We start from the raw sequence: 17,951 nt of genomic DNA on the forward strand, positions 1-17,951 counted from the left end.
CCCTAGCCCTAAGTGCACAAATTCAAACACTGTTGCTAAATCATCTATGTTGCATCTCATCTCTGGTACTTCAAATCTTTCTCTAGTCTTTAATTTTGTTTTATTCTATTTTAATTCGTTAGTTTGTACTTCTTTTTCTTCCATTTTCTTTCAGTTTGTAGCGTAGGGTTACATAATGTTGTTTAGATTAGGGTTAATTAGTTAAAAATGATGATTAACTACCTAAGGGGTTGATAATATGTGAATTTTGGATAAAAATGAGAAAAATATTGAAACCCTAGGTTGGTGTTGCTGAGTTATGCTTACCACGACCGCGGTGCCTCTCCGCGGTCGCGATCGTTTTTCCGCGGTCCGCGGTGGTAAACTTCAGAGGGGTCAATTTTTCGCGGTCCGCGGTGCCCTGAATTAGAGAGTGGGTATTCTGAACCTCACTTCACTGTGGTCCACGGATCCATTTTGTACGGTCCACGGTGGTTCCTTTGCGGCCACACTGCTTTTTATGCTGTCCGCAGTCAACTATTTTCAATTATATTCTTCATTGTTTCTCCTGGTACTGTGATGCTAACAAACACTAAGTGAATTCTCCTTGCAGACAATGGTTAAATCACGAGGTAGAAGTGAAAAACAGAAAGGCAAAGGAGATTCCTCCCGAGGTAGGGGACGAGGTATGATCAAATTGACCCCGCAAGTTTGGAAAGCAATTGGAGATACAAGAAATCAAATCAAGGATGCAGATAGAGCTGCTTCCCATTCAGAGGGAAGTGAGTATGTACCTTCCCGGGAGGCATCTGACTCTGATTCAGTGCTGGAGTATGCTCCTGACTTCCCGGGGAGGTTTAGATTGAGAGATGTGCCCACACCTTCGGGCTCTCCTACTGCTCAAGCTTCAGTTAAAATTTCTTCTGAGTCGTCTGAGGGCTCAGCAAAGAGTAGTGATAGTGCAACATCTACTTCACCCACAGCTTCAACACCCAGGGAGGATCCCATTGCTGAAGAAGGAGGGGGTGTGCCCCAAACCGGGAGAGGGTGAAGAGAACTAGAAACCCGAAGGCTTAGCAGGATAATTTGTTAGTGAGATTGCTTACCACAAGTTCCGAGAGTGGTGACCCGAGAGGAAATTGATATTTGAGCGGAAATTCATTGAGAGTGACCTTCTGCCTCACAACCCTAATGTGAAGAGGCAATTCAGAAAGAGAACAAACTGGGAATATTTTACAAGCAAAGTCGAAGAGGCAAATAAGCACTTAGTCAAGGAGTTTTACGCTAATGATGCCCACATAAAAAAGGGCACTAAAATGACTAAGGTGCGGACTTTGATAGTGAAGTTTGATGGGAAGACAATCAATGACTACCTGGGCTTTCCGGAGGAAGATGAATCATTATACTTAGAAAAGGTAACATTGGATGAGGCAACCCGTCCATGGTTGGCAGAATACCTGGCACTCCCGGGTACCACCCCAGCATGGTTGACATCATGAGTCCCAATTTTGAGGAGAACTTTAAACTTCGAGGCAAAGGGCGGGACACTTTCGTATGCAGCAGGATGGACCCCACTACTCATGAGAACTCTCTGCCTATCTCTCGGGCAATATTGGTGGCTTCTATCATGGCGGGGTACCCGATCAACATCGGGAATGTTATGTCTAGGGTGATTACAAGGGTGGTAAATGAAGGTGATAAATCCTACCCCTTCCCAAATTTCCTGACAATGTACTTTGAGGACCAGGATGTGGAGAAAGGAAGTTTGATGTGAAGGTGAAACTTGTGAGCACCTAATTTTTGCCCTACATGAAAATAACTCCTAAAAATAAACCAAAAATAATTTTTAAGGGATTTTAGAAGTTTTTCTTTATTTAGTTGAATTTCATGCATTTTTATATTTTAAACTCATAGAAAAATGATAAAAAATGTCACGTTTTAATTTTATGTCATCTTAGGTCCAATTTGCATGTAGGAATTAATTTTATTAAGAAAAATCGTTAAACAAATGGTCATTTTTACATATTTAGCTTTTAGTCTTTAGAAAGTAGTTGTTTTTATTTAGTTTTAAGTGAATTAGTTGTTTTACCAGATAAACAATTTTAATTTTTTTACAAATTAGATTGATTTAGGATTAATTTATGATTTTATTAGATTTTAAAATCAAAGAAAACGAAAAATGAAAAAAAAAAGATTTTGATTTAGTCTTCCTACCCCAAAGTTAATTAGCCCAAATTCATGACTCAAATCCCTTCAAGACCAAAACATTGAGCCCATACTCATTCCCCATTTGACCTAACCTAATTCTCACCCCTATAAAATAATGCTAACCCCTAAAAAATCAAAATAAAAAACCATCAGATCCCTAAGAGCTAAAAATCTGCCTTTTTTCATCAAGAATAGACCATCCCCTGAACGTCTGCTTCTTCAACAACCACCCTAATCCTTGCTTCTTCTTCTTCAACACAAAACAGCCGCAACACCCAGGAGGTCCCAGCCGTGACTTCTTCATATTCCTCTCTTAAGCTAACACACAAAATAAGCATCTTTCTTTTCTCTCATTTCCTCTTTAATTTTTCCACAGGTTTATAGTTTTGTTCCTTTTTATTTTATTTTAAGCTAGACATGGAGACTTTCTTGTTCACCTCAGAATCAGTTAACAAAGAGCACCCTTCATAAAACTGTATCTATGATATCCGTCCGTTATTTCTTTGTCGTATGATCAAATCTGACTGTGGGATCAGTTATGGTTAATTTACCTCAACATTCATCTGCTTTGTAATTACTTGAAGGCAACATCCGGGAAAATCACCGATTTGGACGGTAAAATCAGTAGTGACTCAAAAGGGAGGTCTATTTTGTTCCTCAATCATCAATCACTGAAAATGAAAATGCAAATGAACAACACTTAGCATAATAAATACATGGTTCTTGCTATTTTTGATTTGAGAATAGAATCATGGGTTATTTCTATTCAACTTTAATTTTCACTCTGCTCGTTCAATGCAAGATTCCTATGTTTCTGCAATTGGTGACCCTGGAATGAGAAACCTAAATTCAAGATTTGCATTGGAAGATACGGTTGAGGAGGGAGTTTCAATTGAAAGGAACAAGGCATTTCAGAAATGTGAACAAGAATGTGTGGTGTCAATTCGAGGTTTCGGTTTGTAATATCGGTGTTTTGGTCCAAGGATTGTTGCTTTATTTAGCCCGATTGATTTGTAATTTTCAGCTTTATTCATCAATAAAAGGTCCATTTCTCAATTTTCATTCTCATTTCATTGTGTTATGATAGCTTGGTGCGCGTGTTGGTTGATTTGTGATTATGTGTTTGAGTAGCATGTCTTAGTTTTAGTTTAAATTGTTTTAATTAGTTTTTTTTATTTTGATTGTGATGCATGTAGTTTTGGTTCTTGAATAAATGCTTTTAATTGGGTAGGTGAAAATTGGAGTTGCTTCTTTCTTGGCAAAGAATAAGAATGAGCCATAAAGTGAGTCTTGGACTGTAAGGAATCTAGCCAACTAATAGATCATGTTAGCTAGCCTATTTTCTCCCTAATAATGTCTTCTTCGTAAATTTGGTATCACAACAATCTCCAAGATTAGGAAAAAAATTCAAATGTGCTAGTATGCTTTAGGAACATATTAATAAATAAATTACCGTGATTGTGTACACGTTCGCGTGACACAATTACGATCTTAAAAACAAAATCGGAGTATGCGTTCGCGCAACTTCATCTAAACTTTCTTAATAATAATAATAAAGTGTGATTAATGTCATGGTCTGCTTTCCAGACACGCCCCATGACCCCTTGGTCGTTCCCCATGGCGGCCTAGCAAGCCTCACAATGCCTAGCGCCATGGTCGGCCCCGTGGTCTTGGCTGCGCCAAGTGACAAGTGCGCATGCGCCTTTGTCGCCCCACCGATGCCTCTCGCCAGCGCCCAAGGGCTTGGCAATGACAACAACGCCGCGCGCCCTGACAATGCCGCGCGCACAGATCCTGATGCCTCGCCAGTGCCCAGCTGCAGGCCCATTCCAGCAGCGTCTCGCGCACAGACCCTGATGCCAAGCACCAGCGCCCAGCCTCAGGCCAACACATCAAGTGTCGCGCGCGCCCACAGCAACGCACGCGCAGACCCTGACCCGCAAGACAAAGTTGCTGCCATCGGACTTAGTTCTACCTTGTAATAAACTAAGTCCTTTTCATTGTAATTATAGGCTAGTTTACATCATTTTCATTCAGTGTGCTTCTACAACTTTATTAGGACTAGTCATGTAATGTTGGTTTATTTTTTTAAGCATTATTAAGAGGGACCAAACAATCAAACATTTTCAAGCAAGCAATTTTCTGTACTGGTGTCTCTCCCTCTCGACACCGCATCTTTTGTAATCAACATTTCAGTCATCAATAAAATCATCATCATCATTCAAAACCCAATTCTCTCTCAGCTTCCGCAATTGCTCGTGACATTGGTTTTCCCGCACGACACTGACAATCTAGTCTAGCGTGCGGAGGGGACCTCATTGGAGGACAACAACCGCACTGACATCGGTTGCTTAGCCTTACGTTGCCCTTCCAAAAAACATCAGGAAGGCATTGCGTAATAGTTGGTATCATAGCCTAGGCTCGACATCGGACGAGGGAACACATTTGCCATCATCGCCATTTCTAACCATGGTGAATCATGGGGAGCGCCTGGAATCCCTAGAAGAGACGGTTGACCGATTACGACCCATCGTGGATACGGTGCCTCATCAAAACAACAACCTAGTGCAAAGGTTGGACGACCTAGACTGCCGAATGCGGCAGGCAGAAAATGACATTGCAAACATCAGTCGTGACCCTGACGAGGACCGACAAACGGCAGCCATTGAAACTGCCAATATTCATGGCAAATTTGAGGACCTCCAACAGGAGCGTGCCGACGATTTAGCCCATCGGCAACAAGAGGCAGACAGACTAACTGCCATGCAGCAAACCATAGACGACTAGATAGACAAGCTCAATGTTGTCAATGCTGCCCTACAGAGCCTACTTTGAGGAGGCGACAACCACATCAGGGGTGCAGCAAACCTTACCCCCATTCCACAAAAGCTTAAGATACTGGAGCCAAATCCATACGACGGATCCCGGGATGCTAAAGAAGTGGAAAACTTCATCTTCGACATCGAACAATACTTCGATGCCGTGGGCCATTTGGAAGAATCCAAAAAGGTAGCGACTGCTTCCATGTATCTTCAGGGCGATGCCAAACTTTGGTGGCGAGTCAAATACAAAGCCATCAAGGCCGGTGAAGATACTCTCCAGACATGGGATGAGCTAAAGGCAGCCCTACGCCTGCAGTTCTTCCCCAAAAATGAGGAATACAATGCAAGGAGAAAGCTACGGGAGCTCCGCCACACCAGATCAGGGCGGAAGTACGTGCGCGAATTCTCCGCACTCATGCTAAACATACGTGACATGGGGCAAAGACAAACTCTTCGCATTCATAGAAGGTTTGAAACCTCATGCCCGTATGGAACTACAGAGACAACGAGTAGACACCCTGCCCAAGGTCATTCAAGATGTAGAATGCCTTGGCGATTATCATTTGGGAACTCAGAACGACAGGCCCCAGCCGTCTGTCCGAGGGGGATTCAATGGGAACCATCCCAACAATGGTTGCCCAAGCAAGACTGGGGGAGATCGGAGTGCATCCAAAACTAAGACTCCTCCCTCCAACAGCAACATTGCTACATCCATCAACAACAATCAGGGGAGAAAGCCTCCCTCAGAATGCCGTCATTGCGGCGGGGCACATTGTAACAATGAATGCCCAAACATAAAGGTCAATGCTCATCAGATTGTCGAGGATAAGTCAGACGCATCAGATACATCAGAAGAAGACCAGGTAGGCGCCTTCAATGCAATTGTCGACTCTATCCCCCATGCCTTAGCGGGGACCAGTGCATGTCCTCCTAAGAAAACATCAGTCCCAATCACCAAGAAAGGGAAGGAAAAGATGGACGAGAGGCCTCCTAAACAAGCGAAGATCCTAATGTTCGTCGAATTGAAAGTGAATGGCAAGCCCCTTCACGCATTGATAGACACGGGTGCTACCCACAAATACTTGGCTTCAACTCAAGTAGAGCGCCTGGGTCTTGTCGTGCAAAAGAGCAAAGGCCGCATCAAGGCTATCAACTTACCACCCCAGACATTGGGTGGAACAGCTACAAATGTCCCGATGAAACTTGGACCATACAAAGGAAGCATCGACCTGCGCATCGCAATCATAGATGACTTCGACATCATAGTGGGTTTGGAGTTCATGAGGCAAACCAACACCATACCGGTACCATATACCAACATGCTCCTGATGATGGGAGAAAACGGGGCCAAGCCCTGCACCATACCATGATTTCCCATAAAGATAGCCGCTGAAAACATCTCGGCCATGCAGTTGGAGAAGGTAGTCAACAGACATGAACCCCTGGTTCCGGCTACCCATCGCAGCAACAATCAGCCATCAGGTCATCGACCTCAAGAGACTGGTGACGCTCCTCAGCGTGTGAAGACATGTCAGCCATGTCACAAGGACAAGTCAGATCACTCATCACAGAAAGGACCCTCGCAGCCATTACATGTCCTACAGAGACCATGGGAAAGTGTTTCCCTCTGATTCATCACGGGATTGCCCCAAGTCGGTAATCTTGCATCCATCATGTCATGGATCAGTTTTCAAACTATGTAACCTTCATAGTGTGAGCACGTGATTTTTGTTTACACGATAATTACTTCAAAAGAAATCGAAAAAATAATAATAAATTGTCTTTGTGTATAATTTTGTGAATTTGCTTGGCATTTTTGTAGTTTTTATCTGTGATTGTTTAGTTTTATCAATTGAAAATACAAAAATATATTTCGCGCATAAAGTTGGGATCTTGTTCTACTATTAGGAATTAATTAGATCGTATTTGATTTTGAATGAAGAAAAAATCACAAAAAATATTTGTCTTTGTTAATTTTGTCATTTTTATCGTTTAAAGGTTGATTTTTGTTTAATTAATATATGATATTGTGTGTTAATTATTACTAAAAATCAATTGGTGTCGTGTGATATAATTTTTATAATATATTTTTAGAATTTTGTAAATTCGGATTTTTATTATAAATGGGAAAAGAAAATAAATAAGTTGAAATTGGATAAAATTGGGATTGGGCCATTTCAAATTGGACCCAAATCGGGCCCAAAGCATTTGTTTTGCCCGGTCCAGATCAGTTGGCCTCAGGGACGTCCAAACGATGTCGTCTTGATCATGCTTGATCTGGGCCGTTGATCTTAGAATGATCAACGGCCAAGATCACATCTCCATACCCACGTTTTAACCCGACCTGTCTCACCCAGAGACCCATTGGTCTCACTTAAACCATACGGCGTCGTTTCCATTTAAGCTGGTTAATCCAGGCCATCGATTGTTGATGATCTAACGGCCTAGATTAATTTTCCCCCTAACTATATAAGCCCAAACCCTTACCCCCACGCCCCCTAATCCAGACCCCCTCCCCATCATCGTCCCCTTCCCAGACACCCTCAAGAACCCTAGCGCCGCCCCCCTTTCCTTCACCGCAAACCCGGCGACAATGATGCCAGTGACCACTAGACTAACACCCCTAGTACACCTCGACCCCCTGAACACAGATCTACAAACCATAGGTCTCGAATCTTCCCTCACTGTCTCGAATCTTCGTTTGAAGATTCGAGCCGGACCCCAACCTATGCCAAACCCCCCCCCCCCAAATCCATACCAGGTACCCCCCTGACCTCCCTCGTGACCAAACCAAGCTTGGTTTGGTCCGAATCTAACCAGAAAACCCCAAGTCCCAAATCAGACCCAAGAACCCTAGAAATCCGGAATTTGAGGGCTTTTGTCCAATTAAACGAGAGGGTTGGGGTCTAATAGACCTTAATCGAAGTGTTCTCAGTTGAGAACACTTCGATTAAAGTCCGTTCAACCCCAAAAGAGGTTCGATTCAAAATCCGAGACATGGTCGTCTGATTTTCGATTCTTTAAGGTATTTCTTTTTTCTTTTTTTTTCTTGTCAGTTCCATGTTGTTTGTTTTGTTAATGTTTGTGTGTTTAAATGTAATTTTGATTTGTTTTCAATTGTGTCGACTATTCTGTCCATCTCACCCAGATCTTTATTTGGTCGAATTTGTTTCTGTGTGTTTATTGCGTGTAATTACAGTTTGTGTAATCGAGTCGAATAAGTTCCGTCGATCAGTTAAGTCTTCCACAAATCCCCGTACCTATAAACATAAAATCATATATGTGCCTGTTCAAGTTTGGTTATCTGCTATTGATTGTGCGTGTTGTAATTCACATAGTCGATTCGATATATGTCGTCGATTAGTTTCAAGCTTTGAATGATAATAAATTGACGCACGTTGTTTGATTTCTACTGAAGCATTGTTTGAATCCAATTAAGAATTGAGTATAGCTGCTTGTAGTTTGTTCAGTTTGAATCAAGAACCACTTAAGGATTGGTTATAGCTGCAATTTTAATGAAAATTTTAGAGCTTAAGTTAAGTGGACTGTCAGTTTGAGTAAGGTTGAACCATTAGAGTAGTCTGTAGTGCAAATACACCCTGGCTGACATCTTTACAGATGAGAAGTCAGGTGTAAGGTGAGTTTAATAATAAAAGGCTGAAGATGCATATGAGAATAGTAGTGGAACCTGCTGTACAGTAGGGCATCCACTGCCTTTCTGAATTTCAGCAGTTTAAAGTAGAAGAAAACCCCATGCCTAGACAATCCTAAGTGGAGATGACAGCCTTAAGGCTTATTTTAAGCCTTGGGCAGCCTGTCTTTAAAGGCAGGTTCTTCCTTTCTATAGGGATATAAAAAGGGACAGCCAAGAGTAAAAAAGAGGACAATCAGAAAAGAGGAGGGGGAAGAGAACTGACTAAAAAAAACAGTAGAGAGTTTTGATATAACATTCGAAGAAAAATAGCTTAAAAAGAAAGAAAGGGGGCAGAACATAAAAAGAGAACTAGTTGGAGTGAGAGCATTTTTAGATCAGTTTTGAATCAGTCTAGGGAGGTTTTAAATTCAGTTTCTTGGTTTAAAGTCAAAAGTCAGTTTTTAAATTCAGTTTCTAAACTGAATTTCAACTCCAACATCTCTTAAAAGAACAAAAGCATAGTTTGAAATAGGCAATCCTGTCTAATGTTTGAAGTTTTGAAGCTATTGGACTCATTTGAACATTAGTAGATTCTTCTCTGCGATCTGGTGTTTTTGGGCCATATTTCGATTTCCTGGGCTTTGGTCGTGTTGCTGTTGGTTTGTTGTTGTTATTTGCTGCCTGATTTTTCTGAAATTGCAACTGGATTCTGGGTTATTGCTTGGTTTTGATCTACTGGTTGCTGTCGGCTATTGCTATTGCTTGTTCTCGCTGCTTCAGCTGACTCTTCCTTCCTCTTCATTTTGCGTTACGATTTCAGGTACACAGTTTAAGCTCACCCTGATGTAACTTTGAACTTGAATGAAATGAAGCCACATTCTTGATCTGAGCATGTTTACACGCTTGTAGTTATGGACATTCAACTGATTTGTAGTTGTTCAATATTTAGTTTGTTAGGAAGTGGGTTTTGCTTTGAACTTTTGGTATCAGTAACCGACTATGGACTGAAAAATGGATTCTTAGTTTAAATTCATGCTTAATAGTTAGATGTTGTAGTTAAACTTAGAATAGGGAACCAATATTCATTCACTTATCTCCACATTTATAGCTTCTGTACGTTTAGCTGCTGAACATCAAAGGGTAATTGAAACAGGCAAATGGTTCTGGAATCTGTAATTCCTACGTGTAACGACGTATTAGTAATGAATGGAAGTTGATACATCAGCCTTGTTTTGTTAAAATCTCAATGCCAACTTCAACATGATCTCCTAGTCGTTTGCTTACTCTCAATAACATTACGAAACCCATAAGTAGATAATTAGGAAGGAAGGTTTGTGCGTGCAACTAAAAATAAACAATCAGTATTTGTTAATTTGAATAGGCACGCACTACTCTTTCTGGATGATTACTAAATGCATGACATAACTACTTAGCATATCTTCATTTCCTGTAAACTAGAATTCCATTTGGGCTGGGGTTAAGGTTTGTGACTGACTATCTTTTGTACATATTTGAGCGCAAATTTTACGTTTACGTTCGTCTTAATCTAATGACTAAGAAGTTACACCCTTTTCAAACATGCAATTAAGTAGGACTTTTTCTTATTTAGAGACAAACATAATAGAAAATGTAGTCACCGTAGGTTTATCCTTTCAAAAATGAGACGAGCCTCGCCAAATAAAGAACGCAAATTGCGGGGCCCTCAATAATTGATCATAATAAAATACTTAGAATTTGGGATGGACTATTTAGTGAATTTCACTGCCTTCCCCAAAGATAATAACGCGTTAGACTCTTTAGGTGCGACTTAATTAAATTACATTCTTAAATTCGGGTGCGCATTTATGTGACCCAAATTCAAATCTCAACGGAGTCGGGATGTATTAACAACCACGGGTGCATTGATTGTGACGTGGTTCGAGATGCTTTTTTACGACGTTGCAATTCCATAAAATAATAATAATAAAAGCGGTTTAAACTTAATAAAAGCACATAAGTTATAACATGTATTAAATTAGATATTTAGCCATTACAACAATTTAAATGACCGTGCTAGAACCACGGGATTCGAGGGTGCCTAACACCTTCCTTCGGGTCAATAGAATTCCTTACTTAGAATTTCTGGTTCGCAGACTTCATTTGGAAAGTCGAATATTTTCCTCGATTTGGGATTCAAGATAAACCGGTGACTTGGGACACCAAAAGCCAAACCTTTCCCAAGTGGCGACTTTGAATTAAATAAATAATCCCACTTCGAATATTGTCACTTAAAAATGGAAAAAACTCCCTCGCGCATTTTACCCTTCGGGGCGGGCGCGCAAAAAGGAGGTGTGACAGCTCTGGCGACTCCGGTGGGGAATAAAACCCGGAACCTCTGGTTCAGGGTTCAAGAATTCGAGCTTAGAATAATTGTTATATTTGGCTTTATTATCTGATCTTTATTACATGTTTTGGCATAACGTGCTAAATGTTGTCTTTTACCACTTTGATATTATCTGAACTGTATATAAACTGTGCCGAAACCCTTCTCTTCTTACCTCTGGGGAGGAGCTTGCTGGTCAAGACTCCCTATTCTGTTAGTGTCATACCCTGAAATAAGAAAGAGGCCGGACAAGTTATAAAGCCGGACGATCTCGCGGGTCCCCGGTACGTAGCCCCCTCCTCGACTCGAGTTGTCCGCTCGGGTACACGGTCTAGAACAAGTACCCAGGTTATAAACCTAGTATAACAAAACCTCATGCCGGATCCCTAGTAGGAACGCTTATTTGCATCATGTTGCATTTGACATAGGGGACTCAACACAGGGGTTGGGTCAGTCTAGGACATGCAACCTGAAATGAACATCTTGCTGCATCCCGTTTGTTTTGCGCATTTATTTGCTTCAGTTTTGCATGCTGACCGGTTTCTAAAAAAAAAATCAAAAAAAGGAAAAGAAAAATAGCAGCGTAGGGAGGTAATTACTTATTTTGGAAAAATAAAACCAATGTCCAAGTAGTGTCAAAACCTCGCCGAAATTTTCTTAAAAAAAAATGAAATCAAAATTTGTCTTTTAGTTTGATTTATTAAAAAAACATATATAATAAAAAAAAATCACTTTCAAAATCCAAAAACAAAAAAAAGTATTTGTTTAAAAAAAAAGGGGAAAATTCAAAATTCAAAAAAAAAAATATTTTTCTTTTGTAGTACCTCTTTCATTAAATTCAAACTAATAGTCCAAATACTTCCTTAAAAGATTTTTCGAAATTTCTAAGAAAAGAGTAAAAAAAAAAGTTTTTAATTCAAAGAAAAAATATTTCTTTAGTCTTCATCTCTTTTAAAAAAAAAACAATAAAAAAAAACAAAAATATAAAAATCCATAAAAAATATTTTCTCCTTTTCTTTAAAAGATTGTATTCAAAAAAAGGGGTTTAGTTTATTTCCCTATCGGCCCGAACTACGCCGGTTTGATTCTCACAAGGTGCGAGATACGTAGGCAACCCTCATCGGGTCCAACCTCCCCTTTTTCAAAAAAAAGCCAAAATGTTAGAATTTTAATTTCTTCATAAATGAGTCGGGTGATGCCGTTTTTCAAGAATAGCCGAATGTTCCCGAAAGGGACGCCGGAAGGCTAACTTTGCATAAACAACCATTTTGGTCATTTTTATTTTTGTGACCAAATTGCCCAATGGCCTTAGGATCCTCGTCCCCGAGACTCGCGAGGCCATGTTCCCAATGTCGAGTCACCATTCTAAAAAAAAAGAGTCATAAATAAATCAAGTGATTGTTTTTTGTCAAAAATAGCCAAATGTTCCCAAAAGGGACGGCGGAAGGCTGACTTTGCATAAACGGCCACTTTCGATCATCTTTTAGAGTTTTGATCGGTTGACCCTCACAGCCTTAAAATCTTCATCCCCGAAGTGCTGAAGGGCCGTGTTCGAAAATCGGATCTTTCTTTCTAAAATATAGTCAAAACATTTTTGAGTCAAATCATTTTTGTTTAAGTCACCTTAATAAATGTGCAGGGTGAGCACAATGCAAAATGAACGCTTTTCGATAATGACTAAAATCCCTGTCAAGTTATGGCTATGATGGAATGATTTAGGTGTTGAAGGGCAAGATGAGGTCAAGAAATATCTGAAAGGTCTCACGGGTTTATTGGAAATCCAGCCTCGGGGAGATATCATAAGAGCTTTGGTCACCTACTGGGACCCAGCGCACAATGTTTTCCACTTCTCCGATTTTGAACTCACCCCGACTCTGGAGGAAATAGCTGGGTACATCGGAAATGCTGAACTTCCATTAAGGCAAAAATACCTGGTTGCCCCAAGAGCTGTCACGGTGCATCGATTTCTAGACTCACTAAAGATACCCAGGACGGTCCATAACCCAGATTTGGCCGCCGATTTTTGTAATCCATGCTTTATATACGACAGATATGGTCATGTAGGAGGATTCAATAATCCGGTTAACAAGCTATGCAGCAAAGGTAATCGTCAGAAGTGGGATGAGCACAGACGGGTGGCTTTCATGATAACATTTTTGGGCCTTATGGTATTTCCGAGGAAAGACGAAAATATTGATCTGAAAATATCCGGGGTCGTCAGTACTTTGCTCACTCAGAATGAAAGTACTCTCACGCCTATGGTGGTATCCGATATCTTTCGACCTCTCACAGCCTGCAAAGCCAGGGGGAATTTCTTCGAAGGCTGTAACTTGCTGCTACAAATATGGATGACTGAACATCTCTGCCATCGTTCCGAGCTTTTGAGCCATGGTTCCTCGAAGAAAACTTGCATAGAAGAGTTTTACACGAGAACCGAGGAGGTCAGTCTGCCCGAAGGAGTTATGGCATGGACTTTATTCTTTCAGACTCTCACTGCCAGCCAAATACGGTGGACACTGGGATGGTTGCCTGTTGATGAGGTCATGTATATGCCAGCGGCTAGAACTCACTTCCTACTGATGGGACTTAAGAGCATTCAGCCTTATGCGCCCTATCAAGTTTTGAGACAACTCGGGAGATGCCAGATAGTGCCACACGAGGAAGATCTTAGTGCTCAAGCAATTGAGATTAGCCCTGACGGACAATTTCCTGAAGCAAAAGTCCGCCAGATCTGGAATGAAAGTCAATATTTGAAAGCGGATACTTGTGTGCAGGATCGGGCCAAAAGTGAAATGGCGCCAGGTTACCTTGCGTGGTACAGAAGAGAACTTGAACACGAAAGGCCGGCTAAAAGACCCCACATCCTGAAGTTTGCTGAGTCATCACAAAAGCAATGGGATTGGTTAGCAAAAGAAAGAGGCTATCGTGCCGAAATCAGCAAATTGAAGCGACAAATCGAAGGTCTAAAATATGAGCACAACGTGCAAGTTGCTACAGATCTGGGAGAAAAGAACCGGTTGACTCAGGAAAACAAGATGCTCAGGGCCCAGATCGAACAGATGAGGATAGCCACTGATAACCAACAAAGGAGCCGGTCTTGATGAACGATTGATAAAAGGTTTAAAAATGGAAATTGGTGAGTGCCGGAGTGAGTCGGAAAATATTGAGAGTACCATAGCAGGACTCGAAGCACACTAGGCAAGAAGGACAGAAAAGCGTAACCGGTACCTGCAGCAGTTGAAAAGGGATCACAAGCAAACCATTGCCAATTTGAAGAAAAAGGCGGTCACTCTGGAGGACAGGGCGGTTGAGCAAACCCGAACCTTTGAAGCTGAAAATAGACATTGCCACAAGCTCCTAGCCCAAATGGAAGTAGAAATTCAGCAGTGGCAAAATCAATATCTCCAGGATTCTCGGATTATGACAGCCCGTAATGATCAAATAGAGCACCTACTCAAAGAAAAGAGGCAAACCAGGGATAAGATTAAGACCATTGCCCATGCCATCATCAGAAGGTGTCTACGATGTGAAAACATGACCAGCATTACCATTCTCTCGGCAGTGATGATTTATGTCAAGCAGACTATGTATGAGCTGGAACAACTTGAAAGGGACCTCACACATAAGACCGTGGCGAGGCCGAACGATTCCCCGCGGGCGCCAATTCTTGAAACCTTAATGTATTTATAGGTCGAGTCTGTATTTTCCATCTTAGCATCTTTTGTCCGTCTTTTCGCATCAGGGTGTATCAGTAGTTGTTGAGTCTGTACTTATTTCAAGTCTTGTTATTTTCCCCCTTTTTCAAAAATGTTAGTTTGTAATAGATTGTTTCAGTAATAAAAATGTATGCTTCTTTTACATTCGCTTGTTTTTAACTACGTAATGATCTGATTCACGTGGCATCGTGATACGTAGGCAATCCTCATCGGATCCGGTCACGTTTTAACTGTAAATGATGAAAATAATAAAAATAAAAAAAAATAAAAAATAATATATGATAAATAAGGGGAAGCCTAAAGAGAAGCCGGAATGATGCATGTCATCGTTGCAAACATGTAGAAATTCACTTAACTGTATAGGTTCATCACGCCCCAACGTGAGATTACCTGTCTGTTATTTGTTTCAAACTAATCGTTTGCTTGCTGCTAAGTTCAGGTTTTTAGACAAGGTGGTTTGGTTTGGTTGAGGTCTGGCCTCACATTCATACTTCACGAGGTCGAAAGGAAGTGTTCAGTTGCCCGTCGCTAAGTCGAGAGGGAGTATTCACACTTACTTCACGAGATCAAAGGGAAGTATAGAGATGTCTTCAGAAATTCCTTTGCCGACAATTCCTGTCTCCGAGGAGAGTTCAATCTCGGCCGTCCTAACTCCCGAGTCAGCAATTGCCGAGGAAAACAGAATCTTGCGGCTCCGCATGTTGGAAATGTTGGATGACTGGAATAACGTAAAAGAGCCACCGAGTGTAATCCCTGGATTCCCCGAGTTGTTCTCCAGGACAAGTGGGACTTCCAACGTCCCCATAAGCTATCCAACTACCCCATTCGGGTACCCGGCCATTTCAACCCACTCTGCTGGAGCACCCTCTGAGTCTTATCCCTAGATGTCAACGACGGATGTAGCTACAAACATATTCACCACACCGCCCTGTCCAATCGTGGCACAACCCACTACACACAGGCCCAATTTTGACTCTTCCTCATTCACATTCCAAGCACCATCCTTCTCCATGGAACCGACTCGGTTTACCACCAGCACTCATCCTCAACAACCTCAACACGAGTTTACGCCTGGGAAAGACCAAAATCCCAGAGCTTTTGAGCAAGATGAGATGGCAAAAAGAATGACGAGCCTCGAGCAGAGTTTGAAAAATATGCAAGGTTTAAGCGGGCAGAAGAGTGTTTCCTATATTGATCTGTGTATGTTCCTACATGTACATTTGCTGTCAGGGTTCAAAACACCAAAGTTTGAAAAGTATGACGGGCACGACGACCCCATTGCTCATCTCAAGAAGTATTGCAACCAATTGCGTGGAGCCGGCGGCAAAGAAGAATTGTTGATGGCATACTTCGGAGAAAGTTTGGTAGGAATAGCCTCAGAATGGTATATGGACCAGGACATATCTCGATGGCATATATGGGATGATCTCGCCAGAGATTTTGTCAGACAATTTCAGTATAATATTGACATCGCATCGGACAGAAATTCTTTGTCAAACTTGAAGAAGAAACCCTCGGAAAGTTTCAGACAATATGCTATTAAATGGCGCGAGCAAGCATCAAGGGTAAAACCTCCCATGGACGAGATAGAAATGGTCACTACTTTCCTCTAGGCTCAAGAATCAGATTACTTCCAAAACATGATGTCAGCCATGGGAAAGCCTTTCGCGGAAGAGATTAAGATCGGGGAGATGGTGGAGAATGGTTTGAAGACGGGTAGAATTTTGAGTCAGGCAGCCATAACGGCAACCTCCCAAGCCGTCCAAAGCGGGTCCGGAGGAATCGCAAGAGGGAATAAAAAGGAAGAGACGTCCATGGCGGCATCAGAAGCAAGAGAATATCGTAATCCCAGGCCCTGTTTTCCAGAAAGAACCCCATAACATTACTACCCCCACCAAAATGTGACCTATGCTCCTCAACCCTACATGGTCATGAATACCCAGCCTTATGCCCAGCCACCACAACAAGCCAATCGAGGCCAAGCCCCACCTCCCAGAAATCAGCCTCCCTACCGAAACCACTATAATCCGCAACCACCTCAAAATAACTTCCGCCCTCAAGAACCACCCAGAAGACAGACTTTCACACCCATTGGCGAACCATATTCTACCTTGTTCCCAAAGCTAGTCCAGATGGGTTTCCTGCAACCAGTCCCTCAGACAAGGTACAATCCGGCATCACCTGCTTACAAAGCCGGTGTTAGGTGTGCTTATCATTCGGGAGCAGAAGGGCACGATACAAATGATTGTTGGACTTTGAGAAGGGTGGTTGAGAACTTAATAGAGCAGGGAAAGATAGTACTGAGGGACGAGGAGGTCCCAAATGTGACCAACAACCCGTTGCCCGCTCACAATAACGAGCCGTTAATTGGAATGATTTGTGAGGACAAAGAGTTTGATCCTGCCCTAAAAGCTATAATCGCCATCGTCGATGCAGGAAAAAAGCCTAAGGTCGCCCCGACGCTAGACAAAGGGGAAAAGAAGACGGGTACTGTCAAGGTTGAGCTCAAAGAGAAGGCCGAGACAAAGACAGTGACGATGGTGCCCGCGAAGAATGAAGTTCTTTCTATTCCATGAGGTCGATCAGAGAAGCCGCAGAGATTCGAAGTCAGAAGGGCAAAACCAATGTATGTATCGAAAGGGGCCTATGTGGTCCGGGGAACGATTAAACCACCTCGGCTGAATGAGCCAGTGGTTATCGGACGCGTACCACAGAAGCCAATGACAGACCCGTCCACAGTACCGTGGAACTATCAAAGAACATTGGTTACATACAAAGGCAGAGAAGTCACAGGGGAACTTCCAGAGAATACTTTCATTGGAAGATATTCAGACACTCAAGAGTTAAACAACGCCACATGGAAGCGCTTCCCACCCAAGATGCCTGTAAGCGTTGAAGAAGCGGAAGTTTTCTTCCAAAAGATGAAAATGCCCGACTACGAAGTGGTGGATCAGTTACGCATGTGCCCTGAGCAAGTGTCTATGCTATCTCTACTGATAAGGTCGGCCGAACATCAGAAGATCTTGCTCAAAACCCTGAACGAAGTGTATATACCGGCTGAGACTTCAGTTCAACAACTGGAACAAATGACGGAAAGGTTCTTCGCAGTTAATCAGGTTTCTTTTAGCAAGAACGATTTACCTTCGGAGGGAGAGACTCACAACAAAGCTTTACATCTGACAGTTAAGTGCGAAGACTACTACGTCAAGCGGGTAATGTTGGATGGAGGT

This window comes from Nicotiana tabacum, chromosome 10 (genome assembly GCF_000715075.1).
Source record: "Nicotiana tabacum cultivar K326 chromosome 10, ASM71507v2, whole genome shotgun sequence".
Taxonomy (NCBI): domain Eukaryota; kingdom Viridiplantae; phylum Streptophyta; class Magnoliopsida; order Solanales; family Solanaceae; genus Nicotiana; species Nicotiana tabacum.